The sequence below is a fragment of the Portunus trituberculatus genome, chromosome 5, assembly GCF_017591435.1.
Source record: "Portunus trituberculatus isolate SZX2019 chromosome 5, ASM1759143v1, whole genome shotgun sequence".
NCBI classification, from domain to species: domain Eukaryota; kingdom Metazoa; phylum Arthropoda; class Malacostraca; order Decapoda; family Portunidae; genus Portunus; species Portunus trituberculatus.
This window is the reverse complement of record NC_059259.1, coordinates 7,634,273-7,642,295: the sequence shown is the minus strand read 5'-3', so window position 1 is coordinate 7,642,295 and position 8,023 is coordinate 7,634,273. Positions and strand designations below refer to the sequence as shown.

The following is an 8,023-nucleotide window of genomic DNA, read 5'->3' as shown; positions in this document are numbered from 1 at the left end:
TATCCACCCATGCACATTTCAGTACCTTAACCTCTTATTCCCTCACCAACCCACCCACTTACTCACTCACCTACCTTTACTCACCCACCCACTCTTACTCCAACAGAGGGAAAGCAGCTACCTCTAAGTGTGCGGCAGGTAGTCCACGCTAACGGCTCCCTTGTGGTCAAAAACGTGCAGAAAGGAAGTGATGACGGGCGCTATTCTGCTCCGCCTCCACCAACACCGGGGAACGCAGCAGCCAGTCCGTTCAAGTCAAGGTCCTTGGTAAGTACACTGACGAAAGCGGTGAAGAAGGCGTTGGCGATACAAGATGGTGATGGTGTTGAAAAAGTGATAAAATGGTGATTCGAGCTATAGGTGGCGGTAGTGGTGGTGGTGGTGACACAGGGGTGGGAATAGTGAAGCTGACGAAGGCGCTGACGAAGACGGGGGTAAAGATTCAGAGTGGTGGACAAGAGTGACGTAAGTGTGACGGAGTGTTGATGGAGAGGGAGACGCGAGGGAAAAAATGGATGTATTGTGACGGGAAAAGGATGATAGGGTTAAAAATGGAGAGAGAGAGAGAGAGAGAGAGAGAGAGAGAGAGAGAGAGAGAGAGAGAGAGAGAGAGAGAGAGAGGTTAAAGCTGCGAGAGGAATGTGGTGAGAGGAAGGGATGAGAGGAGGATAAAAAGAGGAAGAAGGGAGGGAGGCAATGACGAAATAAAGAAGAAGAAGAAGAAGAAGAAAATGGAATAGAAGGAGAGAATGAATATAATAAATGAAGGACTATAATAAACAATAAAAAAATACAAATACAATGACGAAGAAGAGGAAAACAGATGAGAAGGAAAAGAGAGAGAGAGGAAAATAGAGGAGAAGGAGAAGGAAAGATAAACGGAGAAGAAGAGACAAACAGCGCGAAATGGGAGAGGAAGGGAGATAAAACGAGGAAGAGGAAAGACGAGTGAAGATAGAAGCATACCAAATGGGAGGGAAGAAAGAGGGAAGAACGAGAAAGAAGGGAATAAATAAGGAAGAAAGAGAAGAATAAGATGCAGGGAACACATTTAAGCGAAGGTGTTGACGAGAGAGAGAGAGAGAGAGAGAGAGAGAGAGAGAGAGAGAGAGAGAGAGAGAGAGAGAGAGAGAGATGACGAATAGGTGATGGAAGCAATAAAAGAAAATATGGAGAGAGGAAGGAATGAAGGAAGGAAGGAAGGAAGGGAGGAAGGAAGGAGGAAAGAAAAAATGTGTGAAGAAGAATGAAGAAATAAAGAAAGATGGGAAGGGAGAGAAGCAGGACATAAAAAGGGAAAGGGGAGGAAGGGAAGAGAAGAAGGAAAAGATGGGAAAAAGAATAAGAGTAGAAAGAAATGTAGAAAATGATAGACAGGAAAGAAAGAGAGAGAGATAGAGAGAGAGAATCAGAGAGAGAGAGAGAGAGAGAGAGAGAGAGAGAGAGAGAGAGAGAGAGAGAGAGAGAGAGAGAGTAATGGATGCGAGGTATAGAAGTAAAAACAGAAGTGAATGCAGAAAGGGAGAGAGAAAATGAAAAATATGAAGCAAAAATGAAGGAAGAGAGAGAGAGAGAGAGAGAGAGAGAGAGAGAGAGAGAGAGAGAGAGAGAGAAGAGAGAGAGAGAGAGAGAGAGAGAGAGAGAGAGAGAGAGAGAGAGAGAGAGAGAGAGAGAGTATTCAACTTGAACTAAAGAGCTCATTTCAGAGACATTACCACTTCAAACAACACACACACAACACACACACACATAACTTGAACTAAAGAGCTCATCTCAGTGGAAGAGCCTCTCTCTCTCTCTCTCTCTCTCTGCGCCTCTCCCTTTCTTCTCCTGTAGAGATTACCACTTCAAACAACACACACACACACACACACACACACACACACACACACACACACACACACACACACACACACACACACACACACACACACACGGTAGCTCAGTGGTTAGAGCGCTGGCTTCACAAGCCAGAGGACCGGGGTTCGATTCCCCGGCCGGGTGGAGATATTTGGGTGTGTCTCCTTTCACGTGTAGGTGGTGTTCACCTAGCAGTGAGTAGGTACGGGATGTAAATCGAGGAGTTGTGACCTTGTTGTCCCGGTGTGTGGTGTGTGCCTGGTCTCAGGCCTATCCGAAGATCGGAAATAATGAGCTCTGAGCTCGTTCCGTAGGGTAACGTCTGGCTGTCTCGTCAGAGACTGCAGCAGATCAAACAGATCAAACAGTGAAACACATTACTGTAACCATCTCTTTTCTTACCTTTTAAATGTATTCCTGTGTGTGTGTGTGTGTGTGTGTGTGTGTGTGTGTGTGTGTGTGTGTGTGTGTTTTGTATTAGTCTATTTTTTGTTTTTCATCTTATTCTTCTTATTTCCTGTGTCTGCTTCTTTATATTTGTCTTGTTCTCCTCCATCCATCGATCTGTTTTTGTGCTTTCCTGCTTCTTGTCTTATTATTTTTCCTCTTTCATATTTCTCATTATTGTTTTCCTATTTCTGTCTCTTGCGGTCTTGCCACGAAGGAAGGTATTATGAAACACTGCCACGCGTCTCCACCACATTCAGAAGGCCCTGGTTGAAGTGACACGGGGTTCTGAAGATAAATTTTTACCAACCTGCTGTCACCATTACTAAATTCCCAATAACCTGCTGTCACCATTACTTAATCTTCAATAACCTGCTTTCACCATTATTAAATCCTTAACAACTTGCTGTCACCATTAATGAAGGAAGGTATTATAAATCACTGCCACGCCCCTCCACCACATTCAGAAGGCTCTGGTTGAAGTGACACGGATTTCTGAAGGTGCTTTTATGGTTCTGGTGACAGATTAATAAGGTTTAATTATTATCAACAGGACAAACCCTCTTGGGAACCCCGCTAGTCATCTCTGTGGCCTTGAAACTGGTTGTGGTGAAGGAGCAAAACGTCTCTGAGTACTGGGTCTCTATTTGTTTCAAGACATTTGTTCCAAACTTTTGGCCAACTGTATGACTTTTAGGGAACTGGTAATCAGGTGGGCCTTTTGTTTATTTATTTTTTGTTGCCCTTGTTGCCCTTCCTCTCTTGCATAAAGAATAAATGTGTGTGTGTGTGTGTGTGTGTGTGTGTGTGTGTGTGTGTGTGTGTGTGGCACCGCTGACGTGAGGCTGGCACAGTGCCGCCTCGTATCCTCCCCTTCAGTCAGGACCACCACCTGTCAGAAGGCAACCGCCTCACCCTCACCTGTGTGGTCACGGAGGGGGACCTGCCGCTGTCCATTACCTGGTACAAGGACGGGGTGCGGCTGGAGGGTCGTCCCCAGGTCAGCCAGCACACCTGGGGGGACTTCAACAGCCACCTGGGGATCGCCCACGTGCTTCCTCACCACGCTGGGAACTACACGTGCCGGGCCAGCAACCGCGCGGCGTCCGACCAGCAAACAGCGGCCATCTTTGTGAATGGTAAAGTGTTCCCTTCCCTTCCCTCCCCGCTAACCGCTTCTTCCTTCCAGTCCCGCCCAGGATAGCGCCCTTCGACTTCAGGAAGAATGCTGCGGAGGGCATCAGGGTGCAGGTGAGCTGCGTGCTGGAGCAGGTGGACCTGCCGGTGTCCATCACCTGGCTCAAAGACGGCCAGACCCTCTCCTCCTCTCACCACGCCCACGGCACCCCACGCTGGCCAGGCTGGGTCTGGAGGTGCGGATGTTGGATAAATACTCGAGTGGGTTGGTGATTCCACGCCTGCAGGCCGCCCATGCCGGCAACTATACCTGCCAGGCCACCAACGCCGCCCGCATGGCCACCCACACCGCCGCCCTCGCCGTCAGCGGTAATGTAGCCCCGTCCCGGGCCGCCCCGCCCCGCCCGCCCCGCCCAGCATGGTGCAGTAGTGGTAGAGGCGCCGCCGCACTGCACCGTACACAGTAGTTGCTTGTCCTCTGCACCGGCTGCTCCGCCACACCGCACCGCACCGCACCGCACCGCACCCCACGCAGCCGAGCCCGCACCTCACCCTCACGGCAGACCCCCCAACCCCCACTGCCTCACTTCCCCCACCCCCCACCACAGTGGCAGGTGAGGTGCGGGCTGTGGTGCGTGGCGCTGCTCACACTCTGGCCGCTGCTGTGGCTGTGGCTGTGGCCCTCGCGGCTTGTCCAGCTGTCCAGCGGTCCCTTCACGCCACACTGGTTCACCCGTCACCCCGCCACCCCCCCGCACCCCTGCGTCACCCACCCCACAGCACTCAGAGGGAAGGGAAAAAGGGTTAATGAATGCTGCGACAAGGTCACAGCAGAGTAAGGTCAGTGAGTGCCGTGCGGGGTTAGGTCACGCAGGGGTCAGGGCAGCAGCAGCACCGTAGACTCGCACCGCACCAGCACCACGCTCAGCAGGCACCGCACCGTCACTGTCACCATCACCATCACCATCACCACCACCACCACCACCACCACCACCACTCACTATCTCACCATCACTCATGTCACTATCACTATCACTCTAAATAAGCACCATCAACATCATCATTTCTAGCACCATCACTCATCACCACTTACACCATTATCGTGAGTATCATTATCATCAGCAGTGTACACATCACCTCATCACCACACACACACACACACACACACACACACACACACACACACACACACCAAAATTAACTCTGTGTGTGTTGCTTCCCTGTTCAATGTCACACACACACACACACACACACACACACACACACACACACACACACACACACACAGCCTTGGATGCATCACCACAACAACAAAGGCACCATATGTAAATAACTCACCATTCAGAATTTGCACTTTCATTTTGTATAATTTTTTTTTCAGATTCTTCAGGTGAAAATTAGAAAAAAAACGAGATATTTTTACTAATTCTTATTTTCTATCATTACGTTGAGAAGAATGGTGGAAAATTTTATATATAATTTATTTTTTATCATTCAAGTGGAAAAAAAACACGAGAAAATTACATATATACCCCACAATTCCACTAAAACTTCATGCCATTATAGAAAACGAAGGATTTCAACACTAACTAACCTAAACCCTTCTCAACCAAATTCCACCCATACAACCACGTCAGTAAGGACCAAGACTCACTACTTCGACCATTCAACGTGCTCTATTACGCCAAGCTCCATAGAAAATGAGAGACTTTGAGGGGGAAATGTCCTAACTTGCTCTCTTCTCCCTGCAGTTCCGCCACGCTGGGTATCTGAACCAATGGACCAGAGCGTGGAGAGAGGTGGCGATGCTGTTATCCACTGTAAAACTGAGGGATTCCCGCCGCCCAGGGTTGTGTGGAGAAAGAGGCGCATGGTGAGACAATAACCTCATTCTCTTTAGTTTTTTAACCCCTTCAGTACCGTGCCGCGTTTTCATATTCATTCTGGTTACTATTTGGTGATTTTATACAGCTTCAGAAACTTATGTGGGGATTACAATAGTGAAGACTGTCGCCATTAATCTTCCAACCTCCATAGACTTTTCCTAATGTCAATAAAATGGTATAATCGTACACAAAAATCATGGTAAAAATGCCTCTTATTATTGGAGGGGTTAAGGGAACTGGCAATCGAGTATGCCTTTTTTTCCCCCTTGGTCGGACTCCCTTGCATTGAAAAAAAAATACTGGGACGCGTTTTTACCATGAGTTTTGGGTGTGATTAGACGATTTTATTGACATTAGGAAGGGTCTATGGAGGTTCAGAGGATTAATGGCCAGAGTCTTCACTACTTTAATCCCCACGTAAGTATATGAAGCTGGATGAAATCGCCAAATAGTCACCAGAATTAATATGGAAACGCGTCATGGCACTGAAGGGGTTAAGGGAACTGACAATCAAGTGAGCCTCTTTTTTAACCTTTTGTTGCCCTTGGCCGGCTTTCTCTTGCATAAGAAATGTACTGAGACACATTTTTACCTTTAAATTTGTGTACGATTAAACCATTTTACTGACATTAGGAAGGGTCTATGGAGGTCAGAAGATTAATGATCAATCTATTCACTATTTCAATCCCAGCATGAGTTTTTGAAGCTGTATAAAATCACCAAATAGTCACCAGAATGAATATGGAAACGTGTCGTGGTACTGAATGGAATGTTGAATGTTGTCTATATGGGAGTAATAGGGAGGATATAAAGATAAGGTCAGTGTATGGGCAGTGGTTTTACTATCTATATTTTGTAAACGTGACTTTTCTTTCGTTTTTAGTGTTGCATCGTCTTGTTTGTTGATTTGTACTAGAGGAAATGTTATCTTTTTGAAGCAGTAATGGTGAGATTAGATTAGTTTAATTTATACTAAGTAAAAATGTGCCCTAGTATTGAAGGCTTAAAATAGTAAAGACTGTGGCCATTAATCTTCTGACCTCCATAGACCCTTCTTAATCTCAATAAAATTATCTAATCGTACCCAAAGCTCAAGGTAAAAATGTGCCCTAGTATTGAAGGGCTTAAAATAGTGAAGACTGTGGCCATTAATCTTCTGACCTCCATAGACCCTTTCTAATGTCAGTAATGTGTCTCAGTACTGAAGGGGTTAAGATGTAATATATCAACATTGTACGGAGAAAAGACGGGTCACTTTCCTTATACGAAATGAAATGTGGGTTGTGTTTTCCTAAGAGTTTTTGCACCTCGAAGAGAGAGAGAGAGAGAGAGAGAGAGAGAGAGAGAGAGAGAGAGAGAGAGAGAGAGAGAGAGAGAGAGAGAGAGAGAGAGAGAGAGAGAGAGAGAGAGAGAGAGAGAGAGAGACCTAAAACCCACGCCCACCCCATTCCTAGGGCCAGTATCAGGGCGGTACCGGGACCTGATTGGCGGGAGTGGCGTGCAGCAGCTGGCCAATGGAACGCTGGTGCTGAGTCACGTGACCAAGGAGGCAGAGGGGCGGTACCTGTGTGAAGCTACCAATGGCATAGGTGCGGGCCAGAGCAAGGTGGTGAAGCTTACTGTTAATGGTGAGTTGATTAGTTATAAGAGCAAATTGGTGAAGCTGACTGATACGTAATGCTGAGTTGATTAATTATAAGAACAAACTGGTAAAGCTAATGGTGAGTTGAAGAGTTAATGGTGTGATAGTGGTGTGATCCATTAGGTTAGGTTAGGTTAGGATGGTTTCTATTTACTTTGTTTACCTATTTGTGTGTCTATAGTAACTTGTCTCTATATTTCTCTCGTATAACTTGTAGCATCTCTAAATTTCTGTTTCTGTAATAACTTGTCTCTCTTTATTTCTTTCCTATAAATTCTAACATTGTTAAATTTGTCTCAATGTCTGTAATAACTTCTTCATGTTTTTCTCCTATAATTTCTGTGTCTGTGTGTGTGTTAACTTGCCTCTTGATATATCTCCGGATTCTAACATCGCTAAATAACTAGAAACTACTGAAATATATACCTTTTCTTCCTCTATATCTCTATTTCCTCTTTACCACCACTTACATTAATTAACTACACATTTTTACATCTTTCCTTCTATCTAACCATTCCCAGCACTCTTAAACCTCTTCAGACTATTTAAATACTAACAAATATTAACACAAATATCTTTCCTTCATTTCTCTCTCTTTTAACCCACCAGCGCCATGTAGATTAACTAACAACGCATTTTTACATCTTTCCTTCTTATATGATAACTCCCAGCATTCGTAAACCACTTAGAACTATTGAAATACTAATAAATACTAAAACAAATTCTTTTCCTTCCTCCCTTTTTCCCTCTCTTAACCCACCAGCGGCACTCAGATTAACTAACAACGCATTTATACATCCTTCCCTCCTAACTAATAACTTTCAGCATCCTTGAACCATTTTGAACTATTGAAATACTAACAGATACTAACACTAATGCCTTTCCTTCCTCTCATTCTCTCTTTCAACCCGCCAGCGCCATCTAGATTAATTAACAACACATTTTTACATCCTTCCCTCCTATATAACAACTCCCAGCATCCAGAAACCACTTAGAATTATTGCAATACTAACAAATACTAACTCTAATCCTTTTCCTTCCTCTCCTTCTC

The 8,023-nt window shown here is 45.4% G+C and overlaps 1 pseudogene; it reads left to right on the top strand.

The window, feature by feature from the left end:
* LOC123514920 overlaps nucleotides 1-8,023 on the top strand; it is a 205,384-nt pseudogene that overhangs the window by 168,714 nt on the left and 28,647 nt on the right.